Genomic DNA, 19,626 nt, shown 5'->3' on the forward strand with positions numbered 1-19,626 from the left:
GGCACCTCCAGGCACAGAAAGAGGTGGGATGCTGAGCCCATCTAGACCCCGGGAGCAGCTCGACACAGGGGCAGAACTAAGAACTGGGCTCTCCTTTTCTTCCCCAAATTATGCAGTCTCTCAAGTTAAACCAATTTAGAAAGCTGGTTTGGAATATTATTTTTCATGTCAAAAACGTGAAAAGCTAGAAAAATAAAACCCCTAATGAATTCCGTAGACTATATTTTCAGCTGCATTTAATATACTGTTGCTTTTAAAAGTTGACACAGCTACAGAGGAAGCAAAAATAACAATAATTAAAACCTAAACAACATACTCGCCTCTGCAAAAGTTGTAAATTTCTGTAGTCAGAAGTGTAGGAAAAGGGTTAGCCACTGACTACTGTGTTCCGTTTATATTATATATAATTAGTACCAAGTGGAACCATGTGCCATTATTATCCCATTTATTGCATGCCATTGCAGCCTAAGGCTTCAAGACCCCTTTGAATAACTTAAACACAGAAGAGTGATCCTGAATCAATAGATGCTCCACGCGTTTGCTTAGTGTCTCAGCCTTAACCAGCATGCCAAGGGATTTCACTCCCAGGTGTTATGAAAATGAGGCAGCAGACGAAAGAGAGAACACGCTGGCTATGCTGGATGCTCAGTTTCTCAGGGAAAAAAAGCCAAACCAAAACAACAACAAGGCTGAGATTATTAACAAACAAGACTAAGACTATATTCCAGTTCATTTTCAGAAAGGAAGAAAATCCACATTTACTACCCATGTACATTGCTGCACGCCAACACAGCACTTCTAGCACAGCTCTGATATACTATAATCACAAAGGTCTCTCCCTCCTCTGGAAAACCGCTGTCCCTCCTAGAAGACAGTGATTCCCTCTGCTAACCCTGCACAGCCAAGAAGCGCAATGCATTAGAGTGGAAGTGAATCTGAACACACCCTGACACCAAATGAAAACAAGAGAGGTTGTATTTGCGCGAATGAGTGGAAAGGAAACAGATCAGATGAAATACGGCCAGGAAAGAAGGAATACGCATTATTTGTCTTACAAATAGTGCCATGCGATTCTTAACTGGAAGGAGCCTGGACACGTCAGTGTGGCAAACCCTTTCTTAAGAGCAGACTTTGATACCCTCTCAGCCCAGATCAACCTTTAGATGAGAGACAATCACTCCAAACCCACTTCCTAAAGCATTTCTTTTCCTGGGCATTTCTTTGCCGAGCTGTTACACCGCTACTCAAACGCTCTGTTCCTGCCACTGCTCCCAGACAGGCAACGCACAGGAAGCGCAGCACAAGGAAACACGGCTGCACTGAAGGTCACCGAGCAAAGAAAGCAAGACTCTCAGAAAGAGGCAAGGAGCAGCCAGGGAGTTCACGCGCATCATTTAACCACCTCCCGCCTGGAAAGGGCTTTCGCTCTCTAAAGTGACACAAAAGCTCTGTAAGGACGTTGTGGAGCCTCTGGTGGGAGAGCTCGATCTTTCAACTCAGGAAGGATGGTTCCAGACATTTCAAAACAGCAGCTCTGGTTTCAGTACTTCACTCCAGTGATGCAGCAGTGAATCCACACCTTAGTAATTCACTCATCTATTAAAACTACAATTTGCACAGCATGTACCAATTATTGCTTACCTGAGGTCCCTAGAGGTCCTTGGCGGTACTCTTACATACTGTCACCCATGAAACAACAATGAGAATTACGCTTAAAAACACTTAAAAAAATTAATTGTTCAATTATTTTTTATACAGAAAGTATAAAGGATGAAAAGCATTTCTCATTCACACTATCAATGCAGAAAAATAATTTTAAAAAATCTTCTTCATGACCAAAGCCAGTTTTAAGTCACTCTTACACTTTTAAAACTGCAAAACAATTGAAAAGGGAAGTCTCTTTTTAGTTAGTTGAGCCTCCTTTTAGTTGAGGAATTACAGTTTCTGACAATTAAAATTGGAATTTTAATAATGCTTAATAATTTCCCTCTTATCAAGTTATTATGCTTTTAGCTAGCAATAAACTAATTCATTATTAAATTAGCTTTTCAAGCTATTCTCAATAAAGAAATTTCTTCCCAGTAATTTTCTACTATATTTTAATTTTATGCCATTACTATCAAGAATCCAGTTTTACTCCCCTAACAATGCAGGTTGTGACTCAGAGCTTTGGAATTCATTGCCCTAATTTACGATAAACTAAGACTCCTCAAATAAGCTTGTGCTGTTTGTATATATTCAGCTACAAAACTAATAAACTCTACTCTTTATGAAAAGCAATCAAAACCAGTTGACAGTTCGGCTTGTGCAGAACATCAAGGTCCATTTAAAGCAACCACGTCAAAGTTTTATCTCCACACATCCTTCCACCTTTGTTCAATTTGGTTCTTTTAGAAAAGGGAGAAAGGCTGTTATTTGACACAAAGCATTTGGAGGTAGATGCTTACAGTTAATGTGAGGGTAGACCTGTAATAGACATCATAAAACACGGTTGCTAACCCTTAAATACCTGGGATAAAATCAGGGAAGATGGAAACCTGGTTGATTTGTATTTTACACCTGGGAAACAATGGTTTGAATCATTCTTCTGTGATGATACAGTTCATTAGTCCTCCTTTATTCTTTCTGGGATACTTGTCCAAAAAATGCCCCAAAACCCAACAAACCCCCCAAAACCCCACCCCAGTTATGAGCATGAATCCTGGACCTATTTAAGCCAACATCAGCCACCCCCAACCTCAATTGCTATATCTATGCTAGAAAATTTTATTTGCGTGGTGCTTCTAGGCATTGGCACTCAATCTGTGCTATTGAACTGTGAGACCGGTCCTAGCAGGATTTTAGCTCGGGCATGATGTGGGAGGCAGCACGACCAAGGAACCTGAGCTAGGCTCTGTGCATGTGGGCATGCTATGGAGAGAAGGGGACTGAGATTTGTGGTATTACAAATACATCTGTGACTACAATACCTTAAAAGATGCTGCTGTCTGGACATGCGGGTGCTCTGTGTTCCAGGTACAGAACTGAAGATCTCATTTTATGACTTGTATGATTCCTTTCCTATACTCATGAGAATCCCTATTTAAAATAAGAAGTGCACCTGTGTGCCACCTTTAGCTCTTTATTTATTTTTGATAAAAAAATTACTTGAGACTAGTGTGTCAGAAAGGTCTTTAAATAAGAAAAAAGCAAAACTCTGGATACAATAATTTCTGCTTTGTTTACTTGATAAGATGAATCTGCACTCATTGACTCTGCACTGAGAAACTGAGTTCTTGTGTTTTTACAGAGGTGTATCATGAAGTAGGTTTCCCACTGTCAGAAATAAATTCCACAGACTGGTAAAACTTCATACATAATGAGGTGGGTATTTCACCTGCCTGTTTATCAACGGATAAAGGCAATCTCATGGGTCCTTTTTTTTTTTTTTTTAATGAACTTTGGGCTATTTTTGTCTTGCTGTGAGGAAAAAAAAGTCTCAAAAATTGGAGATACTTAGTTACATATTTGTATTTTCTTGCCTAAATAATCAATAAAAAAATAAATCAACACTACTACACATCACGTTTATCATCCTCAAAAATGCCTATATGTGTACCTACACAGATAAAAGGCACTTTAATCATTTTATGGATATAATCCTGATGACTTTAGAAAATGACAAAAAAGGCATATTACAATATCAGCCCTGCAGCTTCTATTTCCAGTGGATTTTAAAGGTCAGAAAATCTTTTGATTTTTGAGCTTCAGGTACAAAAAAGTCTGCAAGCTGAAAGAGGTGTCTCTGCCTTGCACTTCTTTCACTGGATCTCATTAGAAAGAGGTTAGAGTCATTCTGGACCAAGACAAGATCAAAGCTGGATGGTAAGAGATTGCAACTGCAATGTTTATACACTTGAAAAGCACCTCTGCACTGATATGAGAAGAAAACATACTACACCTAGTTCAAAACAGAGTTTCTTGCTGGGAACAGTTTTTTTGTAGTTGTTTATTTATTTTCACATTCTTAGAGTTTGGCTTTTTTTTTTTTACCTTTTATAAAGGTCCGTTTATAAAGAGATTTTTCTTATACTGTTGACAAAAGTAATCAAGCCAGTTTCCAAGCACAAGCTGCCAACTCAACTCCCAGCCAGCACAGGTCAGAAGTAGGTAAGAATTTTGAAAAGTTGAGGTACTACAGAAATGTACAGCTTTCTAATTAGAGATCTCAAAAATGAGCACTATCAATAAACAAAGTAAACATGGGTCATGAATTCAGAAGAATATATGGAAGAGTCAAAAAACTCCATTAAAAAAATAAAACAAATTTTTTTAGAGATCAGAAGTGAAACAAAATTGTTTACAATTTTCTGTCAATGCACTACAGAGATATTTTCAGTATTTTTCATTATTTATTCAAAAATTTGTACTGGCAATGTCTTTGGCCTGAACTCACTGCTTGAAGTTTGGAGACTAGACCTGTCAAATGGACTTTAAAAGAAGCACAAGCATGTTTGTTATGGAAGTAGTCTGTAAAATGATGAATCGCTTGATGTACTCGGAGATCTCATTGCAATCACTGGCTACCAGTGGTCCCTTCACATGAAATCCAAAATTGGGCTCTAACCCGAGCCCAATAAACATGTTAATGTTGTATTTCACATTGAACTGCTTCAAAAGGCTATGTTAAGGAAGAACAGTTCTAGAATATCCTACAAATTAGATGGAAGGAGGCGGCACGGGCTCATTCTACCAACTTGGACGATAAATTGATGTCCTGTGTTTGTTCTAAACACTAGCTATAAAGATAAATTCTTCCTATATTGTACAAATGTCAACTAAGTCCCCACTGAACTGAATCATCCTGCATTTCTAAGGTTGTAGCAGAAATTCCATAAGGCCAAAATAAAAGGACAAATTTAATGTCACACAACAGTTCATTCAACTTGCTCAACTTTTATCTTTTGAGGATGACTGAAAACAATAATTTTACGCCCCTTTCATCCAGTTTAACTGAGATAAAAATTAATGATTAGCATCCTGAATTTAAACAGTGTTCTCAATGAAGAGATGTCAATTCATAGTACTGACTCAGCCAAATCTGTTTCAGCTGCTGAGTAACTAGAAGGCTTCATTTTGTTTTGAAGTTCTGAGGAGTGTGGTAAAACTAAATCCAGACATTTCAGATACGATTTTTAATTTGGTAGTTTCACAGCTCAAAAATTGTTCAGTCTAGACATATCACATTTGTTTCACTCTAGAATAGTGACTTCAGCATTTCATTGGCAAAGTTGAGTAGCTATTTTGTAAACATTCAGTTAGAGCTGCTCAGCGTAAAAGTGTTCAACTCAGTTCAGTTCATGCACAAAGCATCGCATAAGTGCACTACAGTGTCTGAATATAATGAATAGCACAAGCAGTTAGGAAAAAGGAAAACATCAGGAAAAAACAAGTACTAGAAGAGTACTTCAGTTTAACCGCTCTTTATTGCTTACATTTTCTAGGTATCTGATATATAATCACAAAAGCCTTTTAAAATTTGAGAAGTGATTAGAATCTCTCTTAGATTTTGATTCCTTCGGGTGCTTACTGATGCCTGACTTCTAGCACCTCTGTTTTTAAGAAAACAAAGATTACTTTTTTTAAACCAAAGTTTGTTAAATGTCATGCATAATTTTACATGACACTACAAGACAATCATGGCTAAACAGACCAAACCAGGAACCTCACTATTTGGTATACAGTTATCAGCATTAATAATTTAGGAAGTGGTCCCACTTAACTTTAGACATCTTTACAGTTATAGGCATCTACCTTTGAGCTGTACAGACTCTGCGTAGTCACACAGGAAAAGCTGCCACTTCAAAGGACCATTCAACAGAGCTGATGTGTCTTAGTTGTTTGCCCTAGGATGAGATGAAGTAAGCCTTAGGAGTATCTCACATCCTCCATCCATTACACAGCACATCTAAACCTGGTTTGATGAATCCCATCCTGAGTGTTCACTTCTCGTGATCATAAATCAGTGTCTGTAATAACTGTTTTTACAAATCCCTTTCATCCACAGTTTAGTCTATAAATATTCTGATCCATCCAGCCATTTAGAGTAAGATTAGGCTCCACTATATATATATGTGTGTATATATATATATATATATATATATATGCATGGAAAAAACCACATAACCCTTCTCATGGAAGACAACCTTATCTGAAAAAGATGTCCTGAGCAAACATACTGCCCCATTTCTTCCATACGGAATTTCGCTATTAACAGTTACTCAAAAGTTTTAAGATATTCATGACCCCCTTACTGACAGCCTTTTCTCCATCTATCACTGCAATTAATAAAAATGTTTCCCCCTCCTGCAGTTTTCAGTGTCACTGATTAAACAGAAAAAAAAAAAACCAAAAAAACCTCACGAAACATTAGAAATTTCAATATTTCAGGAAATATTTGGGTGTGACTCACAAGATACAGGTCTGGTGTGTAAAATCTGAGAGAGTGGGAAAGCGTAAGTAAGGTTTTGAATTGTCATATGAGGCAGTTGAATGCACTGTGAGTGATACGCTGCTTTATCAGTTGGAAGCAGATGGATTTCCCTGAAAAGGGATGTTAAGTCTGTTAATGGAAATGTGCTGCCTGTTCACTGGGGTACGCAGGTAGGAAATGTCACATAATTTGGTCTTTCCTAACTATGCCTTTAGGGCAACAGAGGGAAAGCTCAGTAATCATGATTTATTTTCTAAACTTGATTTTGTATAAAGTATACACAAAATCACCCAACAATTGTCTTGATGAAACTTTTGATGATAAATTATGCAGTTAATGAAAACGTTTATAAGCACAGAGAAGAGATAAGCTGTTGGCAAGAGGTGCAATAATCTCCCACACTCACCTACCAAAATCCACTCTTCAACATCAAAAGAAAGATAACAGTATGTATATGCAAACCTTAATGAACCCTCTAAATGAACCCAGGTAGCGGCTGCAATGCTGCTTTTATATTCAAACATACAAAACTATGCCTCTGGGCAAAGAAAAAAGGGGGTGAATTATTAAATGTTCAACTCCTTCCACACCCAAGAGCTACAGCCACAGCCACAGCTGTAATTGCATCTACTGGAATTAAACCTCTTTATCCAAGAAGTTTCACTAAATTTATTTGCGGAGCTAAAGAAAAGTAACTTTTTTTTTATCTTCTTTTAAATCAAAGAGTAATTTTAATTCCTTACAGCTCAGAAAGGAACGAAGCTTTGTAAAACCACCACAGGATGAAGGTGTGACCTGAGGCCAGGGCCACCCCACCCAGAAACCCACCAGCACTAAACCTGCCAGCCCCCACCGCGGCCCTGCAGGGCTGACGGCCTGGCTTGTGGCCACCAGCCCGGCTTCAGCCTGAATTTCAGCTCCTTGTGGAGCAGGCAGCTTCCCGGGTCCAGGAGCTGGACCCTGGGACGCTGCGAGGGAGGCGTTGGTGCCGTCTCCTGCAGCTGTGGCTATTCCCCGGCACCCGGAGGGAGCGGCACAAATGGCGTCCCGAGGAAGCGGGCGGAGACGCTCCTGCATGCCCGCAGCACTGACACAGCCTCCAGCACAAACTTTGAATGATGAAATAAAATCAGCTAATGGGCCTTGGATTTACCTCTGCTTTGGGTGTCCATGCCCACATGCCAGTGGGGGAGCTGCAGGGTGGCCTCTGTGAGGACAGGCCGGGGCTGCCCGGTGCCAGACACAGCCGGCGCCAGCCGACCCACCGCAGGGCACCGCTGGGCCCCGCAGCCATGGGTCGGTGCCTCAGGGAAAGGGTATTTAGAAAAGAACAAAGCGCTTCCTGGCAGCCCACGCAGGAGCAGGTGGACATGCCCTGAGGGACCTGCGGCCCATGGAGAGCCCAGGCTGGAGCAGGTTCATCCTGAAGGATGGCAGCTTATATAGGCCCCATGCTAGAGCAGGGGGCAGCACGAGGAGGAAGGAGCAGCAGAGAGGAGCTGCCATGGGCTGATGACAGCCCCTGTCCCTGTCCCCCCACACCACTGTGGAAGTGACTCGGCAGCCGCTCGGCTGCTCTGTTCCACAGAAGGGTGCCCCAAAGGGTTGCTCTTCGGGTGGACTAGTTTCAAAACTGATCCCCACAGGCTACAGCTCCACACAGTACGAAACACCCAATGAACTGGTGAGGATCACAACCCCAGACTTTATCCAGATGCTTCTGCTACCCAGCAGAGGCAGTTTTGCACAGTCTGGCAGCCGCTGCTCTCTTTGATGCCAGCATTCAAAGGGACAGGCTGCCCGTTTCAGGTCTCAGTGCACAACAGGGAGATCTGCACTTCTTTATATGAAAGCCTAATTGTACTTAAGCCCCAGGACTGAATACATATAGTTACGTACCATTTACAGACTACAGCAACACCTAACGTAACACAAATGAGTGTAGGAAAAGCTGCTGATTTCGAGTTTTCATTAAAATTTCTCATTGCTAAGAATGCAACTTATTGCTCACTGTTTTTCTGTGTTATTTTGAACAGCCATACAGGCATCAGGGCTGAGGAGCAAACACTGAGAGAAGCGCTCACTGCAGGGACATACTCCTGACCCGCTCTGGGAGAACATCATAAGTAAGCTTTGGGACTGTAACATGCCTTCGCTCATGTCTGAAAATCTGTTAACCTCTGTAGAGCACTCACAGTGTGGCTTTCTGTGCAGCTGAAGTTAAAGATCTGTTATGAATTTTGTATTGAATTAGTATACAGAAATTCAGTATTGGAAAAAAGCAGCTCAGCCATTTCTTTCCCTATCAGTATCTTGATTTTTGTTTCAATGTTTACACAAACTGAAAAGCTAAACAGCTTTCAGCTGGTGGGGAGAAGGGATGAGGAAGAAAAAAAGGAAAGGAATGGTATGTGGGAAGATAACAACCCTGACATGAAACCCTTGTGTCATGCCACGTTCTGTCATTAAATTTGCAATTTAATCAACAAATCAGATTCCCAAAATTACAAAGTATACTATGTCATCGCAATGCTAATATTTTACTAAAACTAGACAGACAGGCCAGGGGAAATATGCCAATGGCTTTCCTATCACCGTTTAACTCTTCTGCTCAGATAATACAGGTTTGGCTTTGCCCAGGATTTATTTAATTCTGAGTATTAGAAAAAGCTTGCAACTGATCACTACTGAGGGCAGTAGTAATCAACATTTGTTGTTGATATACATTCACTCAGATGAGTTAATATGAGAAAAATACTGTAAATAACTCCGGCAGTATATAAACTCAGTTGAAGATATATGAGATTAAGCTCTAATGAGATGTATCTATGAAAGGAACAGAATGACCTATACCCTACCAGGAAAGAGAATTGGTGTAGACCAGAAGCTCTGTGTGCTGTATATAGGCTTTGACTTCCACAGGCAATATCGTGAGAACAGGGACTTCTGGCTGATTGACTATAATCACTCCTGCGTTGCAGTGCTGCTTTGCTACTCTGTGATTTTACAGGTCATTATAGTAATGGGGAAGTGCTGTCATCTAGATAAAATGTAAAAGTACACAGTTCCCTTGAGAACTGATAGCAACCTCAGTCGCATTTTCTAGCTGGGATAACTATGCTTTTTGCCTATATACATTTCCTTCTCTATTTCAATTTAAATCAAAGAGCAGTAGTATTGTTTCTATACGTTCACAGTAGAAGTGATGTGCCCTAAAGCATAACGATTCTGTTTTTCCTGTATACACATTTTTCACAGTGATGCTTTGGCAAGCAAAGAAACTGATGGGGTTTTTTGATAGATGATATGATGAGTGGAGATGACTTAGATTTTTATATATTTAAGAAAAATAAGATGCCTCAGAAACTGGGGAGAGGATTCACATCAGTTTTCTCGCCCTTTACAGGCAGAGGTTAAAGTATACTGAAAGCCCATTTTCCTTTTCAAGGAAAGGTTAACCATACCAGACCAATCTCAAAGTGATGTGAACCAATGCTGCCAGCAATACTAAAATTTTCAGGTACCTAGCTAGGTTCTGGAAAAAAAAAAACAAACCCCCAAAAAACCCAAAAACCACAACAAACCCAAACCAAAGCAACAACAACAACAAAAACCAACAACACACCCCCACCCCCACCCCCCCTTCCAAAACCTTTAAGCCAAGAACCAAATTTGAAGGTAAGAACAAAAGTTCCCCGGAATATGGGGTACAGTGTATTCCCTACAAATATGGGGTTTTTTAACATATTTTCTGCTTCTACAGGCACTTAAGCTATTGGCAGTGGCCTTCATTTCTTATACTCTCTTTCTGAGACATCTTGTAATTGTGGTTTTTGACCTTTTATTGTAAGTCATAAGTTACATGTAAGGTCTTCAGTGGCTCCCAGGAGCATATGAGCAAAATGTTTTGTGAACCTTCTAAACTAGACATTTACTGAATAATTGCAATGTTGGGGGATAATCCTTAAAAAGACAGGTGCTTCCATTCCTGTGGCACACAATCACATTAGCTTTATGTTTCTGCTGAAGTAATGCAATTCAAGACTTAATAACAGTATTAAATTGCATAATTAATTTAGAAGCATTAAAGCACACCAAGATGTATTGAGACAATTAAGATCTTTAGCAACATTGCTTTATGACAGTTGCTGCCTCTGGAAGGCAACACAACATTAGCATACAATCAAGCCCAGCCAAGGGCTCTCACTGGGATAAGATTTTAAATTACTTAATAAAGACTTTACAGACAAAAATTCTGTGATCATCTTCATGGAGTTCATGAGTCAAGTAAGGTCCTGATTTATTACAACCTAACAATGAAATTACAGAAATTATGTATGTATCTTGCTGACGTTACAGAAAATGAGACAGAAAGCTCAGCTATTTTTCTAAATTCAGTAAGAGAAATAATGTCAAAGCTGGAGTTAAAACCCCCAAGGCTGAGCTCAGATAGCAGTCTTGCATTAGTATAATGAAATGCCAATGCAGAATACCCAACAGAACTTATTGTGCTGTTTTTTTTTTTTTCCTCGCAGAACATGGGCCAATATGGGTAACTTCTGAATTAACTGGCTTCAGGAGGAATAATACCACTCCAGCGTTACAAAAATGATAACCGCATCAATTCTAAAAAACACTGCATGTTTTCCTTCAGCAATATCCCTATGGGTCCATTTCCCAGAGATGCAGGAAATGCCCTGAAGAGGGCTGTTGATACCACGTAACTACTTATTTTAGTCTGATGTGAATCATCCCTTGCAGCAGCCTCTCTCCATGATCACAGGAAAAAGCCCAATGGCTAATTTAGATTAAACATCTAACATCTAGACAGATAACTTTAGGCAAGTTGGATTCTACCCAAAACTAAGTAAGAGTCTGAATAAAAATCTGGCCTTTTCCTTCTTATAAAGCAGTGATAGAGTCAAGATCTGAAGATTTTCCAAGCCAGCAAATATCGCCGTCTTCACAGCCATCTGAAAACAGTCTGAAATCCATTGAATGCTAAACTAAACTTCTAAAGCTTATATCAACTCTGCCAAAGCAATGCAGTAATTCCTATATTTCTAACTGGTTTGTTTGGCTATTGTTTAGTTAGCGACATTTCTGAACAGAAATCTAAGCATTAAGAATGTATAATGAGAAAATGAGTTTGATGTCCCATATAGGAATAGTTAATGTTTTATGGTTTTCTATTATGACACCCCCAATCTCTGTAAACATATGTCAATGGAGAAATCAGTTGGTTTCATGATTCATAACTAAGCTTTGGCTTTGCCATGAACTCTACCAAGGACAGCATGTTGTTGAACTGAGCCCTGAAGCAGAGTGGAGAGCAAGGTGTTACTCTGCACATCTGCCCCTTGTTCCAAAGATAATGCATCCCTTAATGGTCCTTATCCATAGGAAAGAGACTGTCCTTGCATTGACTGGATTATTCTGAGAGCACAAAGCTATGATACCACCCATTCAGCACCACTCATGCCACCTTTCTTTCAGCGTAGGGGTCTCGGTGGTCCTGCAGACATCTTCCCCTCCTCTGTACACCTTGGTACAGCGTAACTCAGCTCCAACAGGCATTAAGGCAGTACTTCATGCCCTCCTATTTTTTTAAGCAATATATTTACTTGTCTGGCAGCACTGTTTACAGACAGGAACACTAGCTGCTTCAACTCTGAATGTTATGATATATAGTTATTCTATAGTTATTCCTATAGTTATTCATCTCTCTAAAAAAGAAATTGTCTGCATGTGCTTTTTCCAGTTTAGGAATCAGGACATAATCTCATTCTACATGAAGTCAATGAAAGAAATCCAGCGTCAACCCCCATGCAGCAAAAACAATGTAAAAAGAGAAGCAAGAACTCCTAATTGCTCAATATTGGTTCTATTCTCGAAGAAAGCTTGGCAAAGCACTGATGAAACTGCTTCTGATGTCATCTGTTCCTTTGAGTAGTACAGTTTTCTTATGGGGAGCTAATTTAATAGGAATATCAGTTCAAAAAACAGGTGGTTATACTGTAATAGCTAGTCATTTTCAAGGACAGCCTTGCAGCGGATAAATAAATTCCATCTACAAAACTTTTATCCCTACCATGTAACTTCAAACAAGTGAACTTTTGAAGGCCCCGCTATTTGTATGGTTACACAGTATAAGAATAGCTCTTTCTCAGCCCAGCAAACAAAAGGAACTGGGAACGTTTTAATAAGCCTGTAAATTCAAAAAGCAGTGTGAAATTATGAAAAGTATGTTGATGGCTCAAACACTGTTATATATGCATTAGATGTAAAAATGTCACCTATTTAAAAGCATACCACTCTGTGCTCTGAAAGAGAAGAAAGCAGAGTAAGGGAATACATGATGGGTAAGAGTAAGGGTCCAACAATGCAAGCTCCCAGGTGGAGTAAGCCTTCAACCAGGTGGAATCGTCTTCTTATTTCAGGCAGAGAGCGTGGCTGTTTGTTGTTTACTTACAAATTTAAATGACAGGCATTTCAAAGCAATGCTATCAGAGACAGAGATTTGCTCTAGTGCAGAGAATAGAATTTTATAATGGACATGACTTTGACAATTTGCTTTTACTTAAAAGAAGCCTATCTTTTCACAACTGTCTAGCATTCAAATGACTTTGTAAACTCATGATACTCTTTCCAGTAAATCAATGTGCAACCAATCCGTGGCTGTTTACTTTAGACATGAACTTTTCTCTAAGATTTTATACTTTAATGAAGAAGCATGTACCTTGTTTGGGGGAAAGGGGAAACTACACTCTGAACAAGTATCTTTCATAGTTTGTTTCTGGTCCTTCTAATGGTACAACAGTACTTACTTACTAAATGCTAGGGCAGATTTGCTGGGCTTTACCCTAATTTCTTCTCACAAGTTTGAGAGTATTAAAAAACCCTTAAATTCACATGACGTTACTAGAAAAATAGCTCACCGTCAACATACTCTGTTGCTCTGGAGTGATAGGTTATTACCCGTATGCTTGCCTGCCAGTAATCCCAATTATTAATTAAAGCTGCTCCAACCCTATTACTCTCCTCGACCCAAAGCTCAACTCAGAAGGAAGAGGTACAAGGAAAGAAGTCACTCTTCTCCACTTTTGAATACACCTTGCTCAAGATGAAGAGTCAATATCACTGTTTCTTAAAAGATAATGTTGATATAATTTTGCAATAAATCTATGCATAGCATTTATCCTTATTCACTCTTAGACACTAAAGCTTTTAGGGGAAGAAAAAAAACCTCAACCAAAACCCAACCAAATATTGCCAGGAGCAGAGAGTTTAGGGTAATCCTGACTTTGCATCGTACTGTTGGAAGGAATTTGTAGGCTTTGCTGAAATAATGCTGCTGCACCAAGTACCCTGCAAGCCTCGGTGCCAATCAGTTTGTGTAGCACAGCAGTTCCCCTGGGCTCCTCACACAGACCAGCGAGTCTCATGCCAGGGTTAGTCCCACAGTAACAGAGGAACCACACAAGTGCTCCAAAACAAAGCCTCACAGAGCAATTTCCGGCTACACTTTTGTTTATTTCCCGTTCCTTAAATATAGGAACATTTTTCCCCTAACTTATAGTGCCTGATCTATACACTCTCCAATCTACCTCTGTCTCTTGGTTTAAGAAACTAGTTTGCCAAATTCTTCCCCAAGAATTGGTACGATGGCAAGATTGCTACACGCTCCGTGGTGGCACATTCCAGAACATTGCACTGCAAGTCGCTTCAGAAAAATATGTTGAGCTGTAGCTCATTCGCTAAAAGGAAATTAGATTTTTCTTCTGCCAGGGAACCACTAAAGTTTCTTATATCCAGATTAATTGTATCTACTAACTTTAATTTTCCAGCCACAGGACCAGAAGATCAGCTACTTGGGAGTTATGTATCTGTAAGAATTTAAGTCAAAATATGAAAAGGTCCAAAAAACCTTTTAGCAAATATATAACATCAAGAGTAAAATATAGATACAGATCAAGTAATAAAGCAAAACAACAACAAAAAAGAAATTTAAACTCTACATCATTATAATACCTCCACTGATGTTGAGTGTTTTTTCCACCTGACCAGAGAAAAGTCTAACTGAAATCTTATGAAAATTTTAATCATTAAAAACCTCATTTGCTATTATATAAAAGTTCTTTTACTTGTTCAGAAATGAGAAAAATAGCAAATTCCTACCTCAGGTTGGCATGTCTTCAAGTACTAACATTATAGCAAGGAAAAGAAAAAGGACAATTAGAAAATGGTCTAATTCCTCCTAACGCATTATCTGTAACTTCTCTGGTTTTCTCTCTCTCACCCGCATCAGTAAAAACCAAGTTCCTCTTTACAAGAAGGTATTCTGACATCAGCGTACTGCTAATGTTGACATTTTGAAGATTACTTAAAGATCTTTTTATTGCCGAAGGAATTCAAAGAATCCAGCCACATGCAGTCTTTTCGATCCAGGTTATATCTTCAAATAGAGCCCAAGCAGAAATTAGAAGTATTCCAGTTTTATATGCTTATTCAAATTGAAATGATTTTTTGAGCTTTCGGAGTTTTAGCTATAATCAGGTACCAATTTATGCAGAAAACTATTGCATTTTGAAAAAATCAAAAGCATTTTGGAAAAAAGTTGTTCAAGTGAGATGTGTTTTTGGTTTTATCCCCATATTTTTTTCAATATTTATTTTTTTAATGTGATATGTAAACTTCCTCAAGTTTTATCTTTTGTTTTGCTTTTTTTTTTTTTTTTTTTTTTTCCTGGCAAGTAGTTATCAAGACAACAATCCTGATTATCTAAGACAATAATCAATGACAAAACCCAGAAAGCAGGTATTTTACAAATAACTGTCAAGTCCAGTTGTGTGCTTAGATAACAACAACTTAATTCAATTGACAGAAAGATACGCTCTCTATTTTTAGGTTTCCTGTTACCATTGTTAACATACTAGGCTGGTACATGTTCTGCAATCTTGAATATTAAGCATCACATTTACTTGAAGTTGAAACTCCATACCATAAAAAAATGCAGTTGAGTTGTACTTATAGGCAAACATTCTCCTTTGGGGTTCCTGAAAGCCCACTAAGCTATAAAGAGCCTCTGGTTATCTATTTGTAATACAGAACTACAGCCTAAGAATACCTACCAAAAAGGGAAAAATTAGCATACAGACAAAAGTCATATAAACCAAATTTTCATTTCCAATTGAAAATCAAAATATCTAACCTTTCTTTTCCTTTGCCTCTACTTTGAGCCTTGTTACTGCAAAGATTTGCAAAATTATTTGCTGTAACTCGGGTGTTTTGGCTTTTGCCATGGGATGTGAAACACAGCAGCCATCGCAACAGACTACCCCACTGTCCGCATGCCTTATGGTTACGCAGCACATTCAGTTTACAGCATACATTCGCAGTTTCCGGCTGCATACTAATCTGCACCTTTGGGATCTGTGGCAAGACATAACATGCGGATCATTTCACATCCGAAGGGCACTTGGAGGGGACACTGCATTTAAGAGGCCAGGAAGCCCCTTCATTATGAGAGTAGCTCAGAAGTTCTTCCAGCGTGTCTAACCCGGCTGCCTGAGGAGCCCATCAAGAACCAGCTGTTAGAAAATATCTCACAAGAACTTGTCATTTGCATCCTGTGATTACCATCCAAGAAGGAAAAAAGGTGGAGGAACCATCTGATGTGACAGAATAGCTGGCAATCCCTGCAGAGTTGTATCCTGATCAAATGATTTACAAGAGTGTTTGAAGTAAGAGATGAATATTAACAGGTAACTAATGATGGACAGCACGTTTGCTAACAAAACCTAAACAGCAAGGAAAATACAGATTATTTTTTTTTTAATCTTGCCAATTATATACATATTTTTGCAACAATATAAACGTAACTTGCTTATTACCACAGCAAGATACATGTAGCTAAATTCTGGGACATTATGAATAGCTGGGATGGTAAATGTGATGGGAGTAATTTGTTTTTCCTTTGCAGTAGTCGTGTGTTTTATTTTACAAAATTAATACGGTTTGGTTTTTTTTTTCACTCATGCCTGGGGATACATATCTGTACTGCTCACGAGATCCCTTACCTGGTTTACAAGCAGGTAATAAATGAATAGTGAAATGGACAGATTAACAACATATTTTAAAAACTCAAGACAATTTTTTGACCATCAGAAATAATGCCTATGAACATGTAGACATGTTTAAAAAGACGCTTCTTAAACTATACTCTCTTCAGCTTTTTTTTGCATACTTTATAAGATTTGTTGAAACCTCATAAAAGTATTTATTTCTAGGGAACTGCTTCTGAATTCTATAGTTCATAGATCCAAAATAAGCAGTTTGCATAAAATTACTTTAAATTCATTAACTATCTAAGAACCTCATTCATTCATGTTCCTGACAGTAACACCTACTACAGAAAGCAAAGGTTAGAGTAAGCAAATGTCCCAGAGAGTAATGAGCAAATTATTGCCTACCCTGTGTGGAAATTAGTACATTTTCTATTTTTTTGCCAATTTTCAAACCTGGACAAATTAAACCAAACTAACAGGAGACTGTTCTGTAGTCTCATTTGTGGAAAACTGGATCTTAACACTATTCTAGCTGTGATCTCTGTTCTGCTTCTCTTGTCTCTGTAACTGCCCTGAACATCGTCAAGTGAGAGACAGTAATCACAGAGAAGCTAGGCACAGTGTATTATCTATCCTGGGAGCATCACTAGAGCAGAAGCATCCTCTGTTAGCTACTCTTACACAGTATCTGCCGCGTATTAGCTCTAGCAGATCCAGACCAAAGGAAGGTCATTGCCTCAAAAGCTAGTAGGCTAGTAGAGATGAATGGAGAAACTAAGACAGGCAGTTGAAGACAAAAAAAAAAAAAAAAAAAGAGGCAGCCTGAGCACACTTTGCCTTGGGTAATTTGTCTTGTAACAAGTTCCCAGAGATATACATGGAGCTCGAAGGAAGAGATGGTCCATAACCCATGCACTCTCCTTGAACCAGCATTCCCATCAATATTTTATTCCTCATTTCTAAAACAATCAGATAACTTTCCCTTTGAATTGTGACTTCAAAGCAATCAAAGTTTTGGATCTGAAAAAGTTTTCTGATTATATGCTTAATCTAATAAAAAGTAGCGTACAGGATAATTTGCAAAGTATTTTCCTATAAAGGATGACAATTTATTTGGAGTCTTTCCTGTTCCAAGCAACCCTCGGATGATCATTAAACTCTGGCAGCTTAAAGACTACCTCGATGTATTTATCAAATCTTACTCCAGCTCTTGCAAGATAAGATGAAAGGATACTGTTACTAGCCAGGTTCAAGAGTTATGATAGTCTAAAGTGCAGAGCACTTTACTCGATGACAGATATTTTTTTTTTTTTATAGTAGAATCTTGAGTGGGTTTTTTTGTTGTTGTTGTGGGTTTGTTTTTTGTTGTTTTTTTTTTTTTTCCTTTTTCCTAAAGTAGAATACGAAGTCATAAAACAATGTAAGTAAATGGAAAAGGACAGTGTTTTCTAAAGAGACAGCCAAAGTGGTCCAGTAGCTATATAAACAAAAGGAATATTATAAAATGCAGTGGAGGGAAAAAAACCTCTCTAAGTTTTGTGCAAGAGTCAACACAAAACATAGATGACTTCTACATGCATTGTAATTGATGACAAAACCTGGCTTTCATTCTCAAAAGAACCACCCCCACCCCCCCAAAACAAAAAGTCAACCCACCCCCTCCCACCAGTTCTATAGGTATTTGCTTGCAGTATTACAAGGTACCTGAGCCTTTGCTGAGAAATATGTTCAAATCCAACATTTTCTTTCTGCAACTCTCTGCTTTTTCTTCCCTCTGATTTTGTTTTGTAGCACACTTGATCACGTGGGTCTCTCCCTTGAGGATGCTCGCACAAAACCCATGACCACTAGCCCACTTGCTGACTAGCCCACTGTGCTTAAGCAAGGTAGCAACAATACTCCCCTTTCCCTCCCAAAATTAAGTAGGATATAATATTCAAAGAACACCTTGAAAAGAAAAGCAAGCAGAAGTCTGCACCCCACTATATCAAATTTTGTGCTACATTTGAAGAAAAGAAAGTAGCTTATAATATAGTAATACAAATGCAATAACGATGTCTGTGTTTTCTTTCATCCTTCTTTTCCTCTTTGCCTTACTTTCCCTTCCACTTCTGTAAACACAACATCAATCTTTTAATTTGCTTTTTCTTGAGCTGTAGCATTTCTTTCTGTGGGTGCCTCTAGCATCCTTCAGCCTCTAAAATCTCCTTTTCATTTTCACACCCTTCCCCTCTGTCTCTCCCTGTCACTGAGATGTTGCCTGTTCCTTTTCCTTCTTCCCACTAGATCTCATTTCTTCGAGCCATTTCTCTCTTTTAGCAATTTCCTGATACCTCCCTTGATGATCTTTTTTCAGCAACAAGTAGTATCTGAACTGCTGCATCAATGCCACAGTAGTCTGGAAGTTTAAGAGGTTTAAATGGTGTGTTTTGAATTCTTTTGCCACGGTCTATTTTGTTGATTTATACTTTAAACTTTTGTATTCTGAATGGGACTTTTCATGGGGATTTTGGAGGAGAGTGAAGGTGGAAGCAGAGGCAAGTAAACATCATAGAAGAGCTGAAGACAGTTTGCAAACAGCAATCGCAAAACAAGATAAACCAAACGTATTGATTTCATCCCCAGACAGCTTCCACTGCCAGGTGCCCTCGGAAGGGCAAGAGGTGGCCTCTAATTCAGCCAGGACATGGCGACGCACCACCACTGTGTCCATGGGAGCAAGAGCAGAGCACAGCCTTTCTTTGCCTTCAAGCAGGGAGTAGAAAGGCCACTTAGAATTTGGACCTGTTTCAAAAAGATGCCCTAACAGTGCCATGGAGAGAGAAAGATAAGGAAATGCATTACCTCTGCTCTAATTTACTTTTCCAGTGTATAGGTTGGGAGTTATTTATTTCTGCATATGTCCTTTATAAAGTATGGTAAGGAGGGCATGAACCTGGTGATGAAGCACACTGTGAGCTGTGAACTACAGCTATGAAAGCCTGTAAGGAAAACCCCTGGGAATCAGTGTTGATATAAGCATAGGAAAGGGAAAAGCAAGTCCAAGAATTGTGAAATTTATTCAGGGATATTTACAGATTACTAATA

General features: G+C 38.9%; 1 protein-coding gene across 1 annotated transcript in view; it reads right to left on the reverse strand.

Annotated features, from left to right (window-relative positions):
- Nucleotides 1–19,626, reverse strand: part of CHRM3 (cholinergic receptor muscarinic 3) — a gene marked incomplete at both ends in the record, with an annotated part of 197,041 nt that overhangs the window by 127,830 nt on the left and 49,585 nt on the right.

The sequence above is a fragment of the Platalea leucorodia genome (genome assembly GCF_965183815.1).
Source record: "Platalea leucorodia genome assembly, chromosome: 3".
NCBI classification, from domain to species: domain Eukaryota; kingdom Metazoa; phylum Chordata; class Aves; order Pelecaniformes; family Threskiornithidae; genus Platalea; species Platalea leucorodia.